The 12,563-nt window shown below is 27.5% G+C and overlaps 1 protein-coding gene across 2 annotated transcripts in view; it reads right to left on the reverse strand.

Annotated features, from left to right (window-relative positions):
- Nucleotides 1-9,048, reverse strand: part of LOC107441428 (ras association domain-containing protein 10) — a 69,479-nt gene extending 60,431 nt beyond the window's left edge. For both annotated transcript variants that reach the window (XR_015431396.1, XM_016054684.4), the window contains exon 1: nt 8,059-9,048. The gene's annotated coding sequence lies outside the window, so the exon portion shown is untranslated. The remainder of the gene's footprint in view (nt 1-8,058) is intronic.
- Nucleotides 9,049-12,563: the final 3,515 nt, after the last annotated feature.

Genomic DNA, 12,563 nt, shown 5'->3' on the forward strand with positions numbered 1-12,563 from the left:
ATACTTAAATACGAGTTCAAAGAATTTCTGAATTTAAAATGTGCATAAATTAAATAATTCATTTTGCCTGGAAGTTGATATTAAGGTTTTAATTTAAATAAAAATAATTTTGTACAAAAATTTAAGGGTACAAGTTTGTATGTGGTATCGTGAATGAACTGAGATACTTACTCTTGATGACAAAGTGCAAGTGTCAGATATAAAGTTTAAACGTAGTTGTTTGCACGTCACGTCGAAACCATAGGAACTGTTGAATTCATATACTTGTCACTTGATGATAGAGATAACGCTAAAAGGTTAGATGTCTTTGCTCTTACACAGCTTTCATTAGAAAATTGTATGCATGACATCATGTTTCCAGAGTTTTGCATCATAAATTTATACAAACATACGTGCAGAAAGCAAAGCATTTTTAAGCTAAGTATTTCAAGGAATTTATGAAAACACATCTAAAAGCGGCGGCTATTGTATTGTTGTTTTGTTTGTTAAAAAATGGGGAAAAAGTTTGGTTACCTTAGAAAATACTGAGAAATAAATTTTGAATGAAATATACTGGTAGTTAAATCAGAGTAAGCAAGTTTTTCCATGCAAGAAATGAAAAAACACGCGAAAAGAAATTAAATAAGAAAATAACAGAAACGTGTTTTTTCTAATCCTAGTCGAAGATATGAAAGAAACTCCTCTGTATAAAAATTATTTTTGATTAAAAATATTTATGCAGTTTATTATTGTAATCAAATTTAATTTAGCACTTAGTACTTTCACTCATATTATAATTTTAGGGTTCAAAATTAGTTTTTCTTTTATTTTTCAATAATATGATTTTTTTTTTTAAAAGACATGACATGATTTAATTGACATGCATTTCAAAAATATATCTAAATTGACAAAAAAATACGTTTTAAAAATATATAAAAATAAAGCATATAATAAAAGACAAGCATAATTAATTTTCAGAAAATTTCCACCATTTTAAAAATCTTAACATATCAGTATTTTAATAAAAGAGAATATCTATAATTATAATCCTAATTAAACCTGAAAAAAAATTCTATGTGAGGGGAATTATTAAGCATAATATATTTGCAAATATGGTCCTGTTATTGAGAAAAAAAATTTTCAAGGAGTTTTTAAATTGTAAATAGATACAAGATTCTGCTCAACACTGTAAAATTATAAATTAAAAAAATAAAAAAATAAACGGCAATTTCTGCTACTAAATTAGAGATGCAACGTACAAATACTTGGTATTTAGCCTACTGCTGAACGCAGAATATTCATTTCGGACGAATAAAGGAAGCGTCTGCCGAAGACAAAACTTGGTTCGTTTACATCTGTCTTTCTTCCCCACCCCTGGGAAGGGTTTATTCGATTAACAAAACAATAAATGAAGATAACCAAATTTGTGAAGGGTCAGATTAAAAGATAAATTATTTTGTGAAGGGTCCGTTTTTAAGTTAAAATATTTTGTGAAGGGTCCGTTTCTTATGAAAAGATATTTTGTGAAGGGTCCGTTAACGGACCCAAATCTCTTCTAAACAGACCCCTGAGTTCAATCAATTTCCTTCTAAGAAAATTTGTACCTCAGAATGTTTTCCACTGTTCATAGTTATAAATGAATCAATATGAAAACTTGTAATATTTTGTAATTTAATTAATAATTATATACATTATATATACAATTTACATATGATTGCAAGTTTTAATTGAAATAAAAACACATTTCTAAACACTCTAAAGTTTTGAAATCAGTTATATCAATCCTTATCAATCAATCATTAGTTATTGTCTTTAAAATTCTCGTTATGCATATTTGATTTTTTAGGTTCAAACCTAACAGTTTTGACAAATATAGATGTAGGGTGGTAAAATACAACTGACATCCATAAAGTTTTTGACCTTCCTTAGATGTATAGGAAATAAGTAATAAAATAGATTATCTTATTTTCATTAAAGGAAAATCATCACTCATGTGTAACAGATTGGAGGAATTTATAGAGTTGTAGCAGATACCATAGTATGATTGATTGGTAATTTGTAAGTTCACATGAATAAGGTAACATCTCTTTTAGTTTTAAGTGGAATTTTACTATAATTAAGAGATACCTCCTCTAAAATCGGAAAACATATCTGTTATCACAGAAGTTCAGATTGCGATAACATCGACACACCTTTAAGTTTGTCAAATTGAATAATAACTAAATTACAAATTTATGGTTCTGAAACTGAGCTACTTGAAAAGTTCTACACCAATCGGAGTTTGAATTGATATGCTTAGATATTTTTATTATAATAACTAGAGAAAACTTTTTAATACTACACAACTAAGCAAAAAATTAGTAATTTTAGTTTCAGTACTTTTGTTTACTTATATGGCGTTCTAAATACAAAATACAAGAATTATTCTTAAGACATAAGTAGAATTGAATATTTAGTAGTAAGTAATAAGTAGGGTACAAAATAAAATATGCTTCGAAAGTAATTTTTATAATTAATTTTCATAATATTTAATATCCTTTTTTTGAATTATAGGAATCCGTAAAGGAGGGAACATTGTAGATTCTAATATTTTTGAGCGTTACATTTATTTTTAGTTGAAACTTAAAATTGATTCAACATGAAACAATTCTTAAAAAGCCTTCGCCCAATTAAAATCACTCATGAACTTTTTTTTATTAAAATGCAAACTATGATAACCTTTAAGTACTAAATTGAGTAATCATTTCGACAATCGGAAAAGATTCACAGATTTTAAGCAGTTGGAGATTTTTCTCTCATTCAGTTATTCTATCATCCACCTGTCTCCAAACTAGTATCGATTCTGGACAACGTAAAAAGGATCTGAAAACTATTCAACACCATTGCTGTTTTGATAAATTTTTAAGCCTGATTATATTAACGTTGAAAACTTATGAATAAATTTAGTATAATCTAAGTACATGTAAATATTGGAGTCGTTAGGGGTTACATTTTAATAAAAAGAGTAGGTAAAAAATCACAGTATCTGCCTTATTCCTTGTTTTTTGTCTCATATTTGTTAAGTAACTTCACTCAGATTTTCGATTGTAAAAAGAATTATTCGAATAGTTGCAATATTGATTAAAAAAGACGTTTAATACAGTTAAATAAGTCTTTTAGAAAGATTTTTTTTAAAAAGCACGTATGAATTTTCAAAAAGTTGCTTTTAAGGATTTTATGTTCTATTCTTTTATGGTCATTTTTTCATTGTAGTTAAATCTTTATCAAATGCATAAATAGTAAGTAAATGTTATTGACATTTCATCACAAAATACTCATTATAAAAGAAATAATAAGCAGTTTGTTTGTTGTGTATATTATAAATATGTTCCCATAAGCTACTAATTTTGAGTAACTTCAGCGTCTTCAGAGTAAAGGTAAATAGTAAATAACTCAGACTGCTATCTAATGCTTGAAATAATTCAATAGAGTGACATAATTTTGATTCAATTATCGAAGCCTAATTTTGTCATCTAGGTTTGCCCCTGTTTGACAATTATAATCTCTTATTTTCATTGCTGATTTTATTCGTATAAATACTAGAGTCTAAGAAAATTTGTTTCTAATCAGAAAAGTTTTCATTGGATATTAAAATCCATGCAGGTGATATAATACGCGTGAGGATCTTGACCAGGTCTTGTGGAATTGCGTAGACCAAAGCCAAGAAAATAGCTAATAGTTTTAATTTTTAACAAAAGAAATCATTATAATTGCTTTACTCACATAAGATTTAAACAAGGTTATACAATTTTAAGAATGATTTACCAAACAAAATGTTAATTAAGGTTAAAAAAATTTTTGTGAAACATTTCTTTATCAAAATATAAAAATAGTTGCATAAAAATCTGCTTAACGAATCTTTTTTTTTATTTGAATTTATTTCTAATTGAGATAATAATGTCTATTATAGATACTATAACAGTATATATACATATATGGAAAATGCTAAAATCAGGATCAAAAAATCATCTGCAAAAAATCAGGATCAAATTGGTTACCCAAAGTGCTGGTACTTTTTATAATAAAATCTATTTTTAGCTAAAAATTTTAGGGAACAAAGAATCTGATAAACAGTAATTTTTATACCGTAGTATTTACTATAAAATCACTGAAATTAAATAAGTGCTACTGTAACAATTACTGTATAAAGAAATGTATTTCACGGATGATGCGTCCAGAGTGCCAGTACTTTTTATCGCAAACTTATCCGGAATATATTACAGTGTATGAGAATTCTATTTAAAGAATTGAGAAGGGGTATCTTTTTAAGGCAAACTGCAATAATTTTAGTACTGTAGCAAAGGTTTAAGTGTTATGAAATTCGCACAAAAATGAGAAGTCCAAAAATGAGATGACCTTAGTTTGATGTAAAATAATTCATAGATTGTATCAGATAGACAAATTTTTAAAACATGTAAAGCGATGTAGGTCTCTTTCCTAAAAGCACTAATGACGTAGTCTACTTCCATCAATTTTATTGTTAGGCTTTCCAAAACGTATTAACCGAACACGATATTTCCGTGAACATATTTTGAGAAATGGCTTTTAACATAGTAGCAATGATCAGCCTTCCTAATCAATTAAATCCTCACTGCGACCACCTGTTGCTTAGTTCGATGAGGCAGCCATGATCTTCAAGAGTGGGTCATCTCGGTGGCTCATTTTATTTATTTTTTCTTCAAAAAGAAATATTAAATGGGATGGCTGATAATTAGAATAAGATAGCTTGTTTCAGGTGCTTAAGACAATGTTTTATTACTTTAACCGGATATAGTTGCTCTTATAATGAGAAATTCTTTTTTTGAATATATGATGACCTAAAGTCTTTTGAACTCCCAATCTTTAAGCTAAGATTCAATTAACAATAGGGAAGAGATGCTTGGTTTTTGCTCGTGAAATCTCATGAACATTTAAATAACTTTGTTCAATTTATTTGAAACTAAATTTTATGAATATTACAGTGAATAGTTTATATACATTTGCTCAAATCTAATACTGAATCATTAAGCTAAGATTCAGTTAACAATAAGGAAGAGATGCTGGGGTTTCATCCGTGAAATCTAATGAGCATTTAAATATATTTGCTTATTTTAGAACTAAATTTCATGAATATTACATTGAATAGCTCTTTCACATTTGCTCAAAACTAATACTGAATTTGCTTTACTTGCTTACATTTATAACTGAATTTAATATGAATGAATGCACATTTTAAGTGTAAAAATTAATAAAAAATATTTACATATTATGTAAAATAATTTTCTACAATAATAATTTATTTTCTACAATAATAATCTATTTTCTACAATAATAATCTATTTTCAAACTGAAATAAAACATTTTTGCAATAAGTAAACGAAATCTATGCTATGCAAGGCTAATAACGAAAAATACTGATTAAAAATAGTATAACATATAGCAGTTTCTCAAACTATGAGTCATGACCCCAGTTGGGATTGCTTGACCAGCAGCAGTGGTCACCGAAAATTTTTACAATTTCGATATATTTTTTAAAATATTATGAATTTTTCCCTGAAGAAATGAATTTTTCATTAAAAAATTGATTTTGATAAGTTAATGATTTTTTCATTGAAAAAAGCTTTCAATAGAAAAATTGTGTTAGCATTTGTAAGGACGGTGCTAAAACAATGGCTGGTGACAAAATTGGATTTCAAGTCAAAGTTAAGGAAAGTGGAAAGGAACATTTAACAATTGGTACTGGTGGCCGAAATAATATCAGCAGAGTTAGCTGCTGCGCTCTGAGATAGTGTTAAAGTGGCAAAAAAAATCGCACTCAATTTCGTACGTAGTTCTCAAATTCTAGCAAAGACATGAGTTTTGAATACAAATGCTCAAGAAGTCAAAGTTTAAGTAGGTTGTTAAAAATCAAAGATAAAATTCTTTTTCTAACCGAACGAAATCTGATTTTGTGAATTAATTCTATAATAAGATGTGTCTACAATAACCTATGTTATTTGAGTGACATGTTTAAAAAAGCTAGATAAACTAACTTCAATGAAAAAGTTGAAATATATTCTTTTTGAAATCAAAAATGGATGCTTTTAATAAAAAAAATTACCATATCGAGATCACAATTAGGAAATTACCATATCGAGATATGGTGCAAAAGGGTTCGTTAGAAATGCTTATCGCAACAAATGAATGAATTTTAAGTGAAAATGATAAAACAGATCATCAAAAAAGATGAATTGTTAATATTGATAAGTGAATATCTTAGGTGTCCTTCGGAAGACTTAGAAAAATATTTCCCTTCAAATTTTAGTGCTCAGGAACTAATATGGATTGTTAAACCATTTGGAATTACTGTGGAAAATATTACGCTTTTACCATTAAAATCACAAGAACTTGCCGACTTATCAAGTGATTTAGGGATGAAAATTGACTTTAATATAAAGTCTTAAGAAGATTTTTGCAGTGGCAAAAGAACTTCCAATGACTTCTGAGATTGATAAAAACTTTCTTTTACCTTTTTTCTACGAATTATTCGTATCAGACGACATTTTCGTTTTTAACCCTCATGAAATCAAAGTGCCACTCAAATCTAGAGAATATTGAAGCGTTTCGCCCTGCGGTATCGAATATTTTTTCAAGATTTGGTGCTTGAATTTACACTAGTAATTGAGTTTCTCATCATTATTGTATTGTATTGTATTGTTAAGTTTGTCCTTTATTTTAAATTTTCACGTTGTTTTATGCATATAAATAAGCGACAATATTATAATACAGTATAGTGAAAATGACAGTTTAACACAAGAATTGTGTCTCTTTAGCGCAATCCTCTTAGGGTGCTCCAAAAATTATATAAGGTCACCACACCAAAAGGTTAAAGAAACCTTGACTCAGAGGATCAAACCGCTCTATTTAAAAACGGTAATGATACTGTCATTTTAATGCAATTACTAGTCGAAGTAATAAAAAAAAGTATATATTTAGTTACATTTACTACTTCCGTATGTTATATAGATTTATCAAATGTTTTATAATTTATTTCATCATAATGTACAGTGCGTAACGAAAAATGAACTATACTGAATAACTTTCGATCTAATTATTGGATTTTCACGTAATATGAATCAATATCTATGTTTCGAGGAGGTTGCTTCAAATATTACGATTAATTAGGGCAGACAATATTTTAAGTTACAAAATCAGACACAAAAACGTACTTCTTTTTCAACGGATTAGAACTCCTGACTCCTAAAATACGGGCGGTAGCTGCAATCCCGGAAATACGGTCCCAATATTTTGGTCAGAAAAGCGGTCCAAAAATCGTTAAACTTTATATAAATGTTAATTTTTGCGTCTTTCACCATATCTCGGAAATTTTTTACATGAATCAAAGACGTTTTGCATACAAATATAAAATTCGTTTATACAACGATACTTCTATCTACTATACTATACTATAAAAGGTACTATAGTATTATGAAAATAGTCCCATTTAACACTTTTTTAAGGTAGAAACAACACCTTTACGCGATACAATGGTTTAATTCACCAATATTATAATTCAACGGGGAACAAAATAGTTTTTAGACTGAATGTTTCTTTTTAAATCTGATGTTTATTTAAACCGGATGTTTTTCAATAAATAATAAATAATCTTTTTCATCAGAAACAACAGGTTAAAATTAATCGTTTTTGATCTTTTTTGCCATTTTATGTTTCGCATTAAAAAACTAAAGATTTTAATTTTTTACACAGTTTCGATGCAATATAAATTTTGATAATTGAAATAAAGACGTCTTCAAAAAATCTAGGTTTTTCCTGGGATATTATGATTTATAGTAGGTCTAATATCTGTCAGCTCAAAATAAATTTAACAAATACTTTAGAACAGAATTATAATTTATTTCATTTCCCCCCATTTATTCCATAAAAGAAACATACGAATCCATGAGAAACATCCAAAATAAGTGCTATTACTAATGGATGCAAGGTGACTTTAAATTGCGACTCACGTAATAATAGTATCCCTTTGCAACTTACGTCATGGATATAATGAAAACACCTACTTACCCTGTTTGTTGAGACAACGGAAGACCAGGAAAAAAAGTGTAAGAAAACAGCTGCTTAACTCCTTGGGTTTTATGGTGGTAATCCTCCGAGCGTAGATATTACGTGTAATATCCGTTGGAAGACCACTTTTACGGAAGAATCAAGGTAAACGGGATTTATGGAGTATGAACATAAACACAAGTTGCCTTTCACTGCTTTCACTTTCTTGCATTATTGAAGCAATATTTTTCCATTTTTCCACTTATATACCTCTACATCACATAAAAAAAACAACTAAATCTTGGCTTAATTTGATAAAGTATTGCAAACGTGTTATCGAAATTTAAATCAAATTAATACAACGTTTTCATCCTTGATGCTGAAAATTCTATACTTTAAGAATGTTGCCAACAATTTTAAAAGTCATCTATAGTAAAAATTATTCTTAATTTCTATTAACGTAAATATCGTTTGCAATCAGATTTTCTAATTTTAAATATTCCAAAAATCGTTTGCAGTAAAAAATGATCATTTTAATAGATAAAAAACATCGTTTTCAGTAACAGATAATTAATAAGTAAATTGCGAAGATCAACTACATCAACGTAGTCATTCTTTTGATATCGTCTGAGCTTTTGAAAGTAACACTGATGCCAATTCAGAAAAAAACGAAGTGTAATTGAATCACTTGCAATGAGGTATTTTAAAGGAAATCCAATAAGTTGCTTTCTAAGAAACTAATGTTTTCGGTAAGTTTATTCCTTTGAGAAATATTTCAGAAGATAAATTCTTTCACGTAAGCATCCCTGCTCCTCCAGAGAAATTCCGCAAAATCATTGACAAAGAAGTACACGTGATTTGAAGCGTATCAATGTAGTGTGTTACTTCAAAAAATCGCACGCCCTCAACATCTTTGATAACGCGTCTTTGCACGCTGCTGCTTCAATCATAACTAAATTCAACCACGTGCTTCAATAAGTCAACGCGCGCCGTAAAACGAAAAGAAACAAGTATCCGTTCTATCAAGCAAGGAAAAAAAAGGCAGCCGACCACCCGGTCGAAACCACAATGATTGGATAAAAGACATCACATGACCTGCCGTAAAATGTTTTCATTTTTACTACACCTATTATGATAGATTTAAAAGTTTTTTTTAACACTTTGTTTTAATGAACGGTTTTCCTCATTATCTTCTCCTTAGTGAATTCAGTTTGAAAGGTATAGTTTTTTTATGATGCACATCATTAAAACAACGGGTTTTTTTTTCCTTTCATTATAAGATGAATGATTAAAATTTACATCTATGAAATCAAACGCTTGGCAACTTGCTTTTAATTGAAATAATTTCCCAGACCGTTTATATAATTTTTTATAATTTAATACAGAAAAGTGCTACTACTTGCAATTAATTTTTTATAGATTTAAAAATATATGTTTTATTCATTTTTTGTTTTTAATTATCCCGAATTAATAGAATTTATTGACTATTTTTTTAAAATTATTTTGGATTAAGGTTATCTAAATTTTGCGATTACTGCATACAGCATTTTACTTTAAAATTTGTTATATTTAATATATAATTAATTTTAATGATACTTATTTTAAATAATTCATACATCATAAATTGGTAATTACAAAAAACTTTTCATGATTTTTCAGAGTATTTATTTTATAACCTGTATGAAAATGTAAGGCTAATTCGCCAGTAAAATTAAAAAAAATTATAATTAAAAATAATAAGTGAATAAATTCAAAATCTGCAGAAATGTTGCCAATATTTTCATTTTATGTTATTTTACGTTTTCAAATATACAGAATTCTTTTCAATTAACTTCTGATGAATCTGAAGTAATTTTTATCATTTATTTACTCATTGTGGTTTCAAAAAAAGTTATGATTTTGTTTTCGAAAGCAATGGTATTTTTGGTTAATTAAGAAAATATCCCACTGAATATATTTTTTTATGAAACAGTTACAGGGTTTGAGCATGAACGAAATTATGCTTCAAACAAATCCAAATGTAGCAAATCTATAATAATTTGCATTTCTTAGATGACAAAGTTTAATTTATTTATCCTTTACATTTTTCTAAACTATATTCTTTTCGAGCATTTACGAGACGATCACCATCTGCGAAACTTTGATAATACGAAAATTTCAAACGTTAGAACTTAATGAAAGCACTATATTTGCCTGTAAAAATTCTTTGAGCCCTTTTATGAATATAATTTAATTAAAAAAAATCATTTTCATATTATCAAGATATAGTCGAAAAAAAGGTATTCTCTGATTCCTCACTTGCTATTAAAGAAAAGTTTACTTGGACTGTTAAATTGTTGTAATTATGTAATTTATTTGCTTAGTTTGAAATAATTTTTATTTATTATTTTAGTAAGAAGATCTTTACAATGAAGAAAAGTTGGACATTTTTTTTCATTCAACAGGAAATTAAGAAACAAAATCAAAATATTTTCCCATTTCATAATCAAAAATTTCTTTTTTAAATCTGAATGCCTTTCTGCTATTAAATTTTAATTAGCTATTCCAAACTTGTAAATGTTTTTGTTTTCAATATATCTATGTACTTTTCAGAACACCCTGCACACCTTTTGAGTTTTATTTATTTTGACGAAGCTCAATTTTGTGTCGAAATATCATCGAAGTCATAAGATTTGAAAAATGGCATTTCTTCAAATATTATTTAGTGAATACATTTGAATAATTACATTTGAAAGATTCCAAAAAACATAGAAATGTTAAAATATCATTTGCTTTAAAATTTGAGCAATTTTTCTTCAAAAAAAATTTAAACCGGCAAACTTGTAACCTTCGATTTTTTAAAGAAGTAAAATGAATGAGAATATGGTAAAATAATGTATCATTAATTACGGCATACTACAAATATTTATATTATAAATGTGTTTTTGCCTAAGTAAATAGTTTTTTATATACTAAATAGTCAATACATGTGATTATGACTTAAAATTCATCCTTACTGGTTTATTTATTTTTAATTTTTTATCAATTTATTTAATATATTAATTAAAACAAAGAGTAAGCAAATAAATGAAAATCTCGAGCTTTAAATCAAAGAGTTCATTTCTTGTTCATCTGGATATGATTTGCTTTTGTTGGTGAAACCGATTATCATATTTATTTATTTACTTATAATAAAATTTGCTTTTTTCTGCTTGTAAATAACACAGTACTATGAAAAAATCAATTTCAAAAGCGACCTACTGCAATAGAATATTTTAAAAAAAACATACTTGGAGCTGTAAAATTATTAAAATAAAATGTTTACATGCACGGGGAATAAAATTCTGGAAAAACTACTTTACTGTATAGCAATGACATTTCTGGTTCAAAAAGGAAAAAAAAAAGAAACATAATTTTTGCTTATAAAATCAAAATCTACGGTATTTAAACCATTCATTTGGTAAATTTTTCATTCATTTGGTAACAGTTTAACGGAAATTCCGGTTTTCAAATTTATAGTTTTCAGTATCACTTTAGTTAAAAATAATACAAATCTGAAAAGTGAATTTAACCGAATAAATAGTTTTTAGTCCAAGTTCTAAGGTATGATAAAACTACAGAGTTTTACCACATTTACCAAATTTTATCACACAATCTAAAACTATATTTTATTATTAATTTTATCATTCCTTCGGTAAAAATTATCGAGCTTTTTGGTGTCCCATTGAACCAGAAACATGGTAAATTTTACCACATTCTGGTAGTTCCGATCATGCATTTTTCGTCAGTGTTAGTTAGTGTTACAATTGAAGAACTAATATTCTGATGAAATTAGTCACAAAAAGAATTAGTAACATTTGAAAACATGATACTATCAAGCTTTATTTATCATATATTTACTGTTTTTCCAATCAGTAAGAATGTTATGCATGTATCAATAAAAAATAATCAATTTATGATATAATTAATAATCATATTCTTCATATATCATTGCAATTGCTCTTAATAAAACACGTCATCTGATATTTAGATTAAATATTCTATTTTCGGTTATGTTAAGAAGTCATTTGTAATTTCTGACCATGACATAGGATAACCACTGCATAATCTAAAGTTTATCTAGACGACAAAGAGCTTAAAATATTTTCAAGGGAATGATAGAATGCTTATGATTGTAACATCACCATTTCAACTGTTCTCAGCCATTGTGGACAGATAGAGATATTTGAGACTATAAGATACTTTGAATTTATCAGTCAAGAACTGGTCCCTATCTACTTAAAGCTTTGTTCAGTTGGTATTACGTCTTTTAGGACACTGACTCCGAAGTATCAATGTATCGTAAGCAAATAAGTATAAAAATATTGCAATGTATTAGATTAAATTTACAGACAATGTGATTAATTCTTCAGATGGATGATGTTGTGGTATCAGTAAAACAATAGAGCGCTTTGCAAGATATGTTTAAGAATAGTGTTGCGTGGCGAATGATTTTATAGACACAGAACTGCTATTTTTAGTTTAATTTTAACTCGTTACCTTTTTAG

The sequence above is a fragment of the Parasteatoda tepidariorum genome, chromosome 2 (assembly GCF_982258835.1).
Source record: "Parasteatoda tepidariorum strain Cologne lab strain chromosome 2, Ptep-v5.0, whole genome shotgun sequence".
Classification (NCBI taxonomy): Eukaryota; Metazoa; Arthropoda; class Arachnida; order Araneae; family Theridiidae; genus Parasteatoda; species Parasteatoda tepidariorum.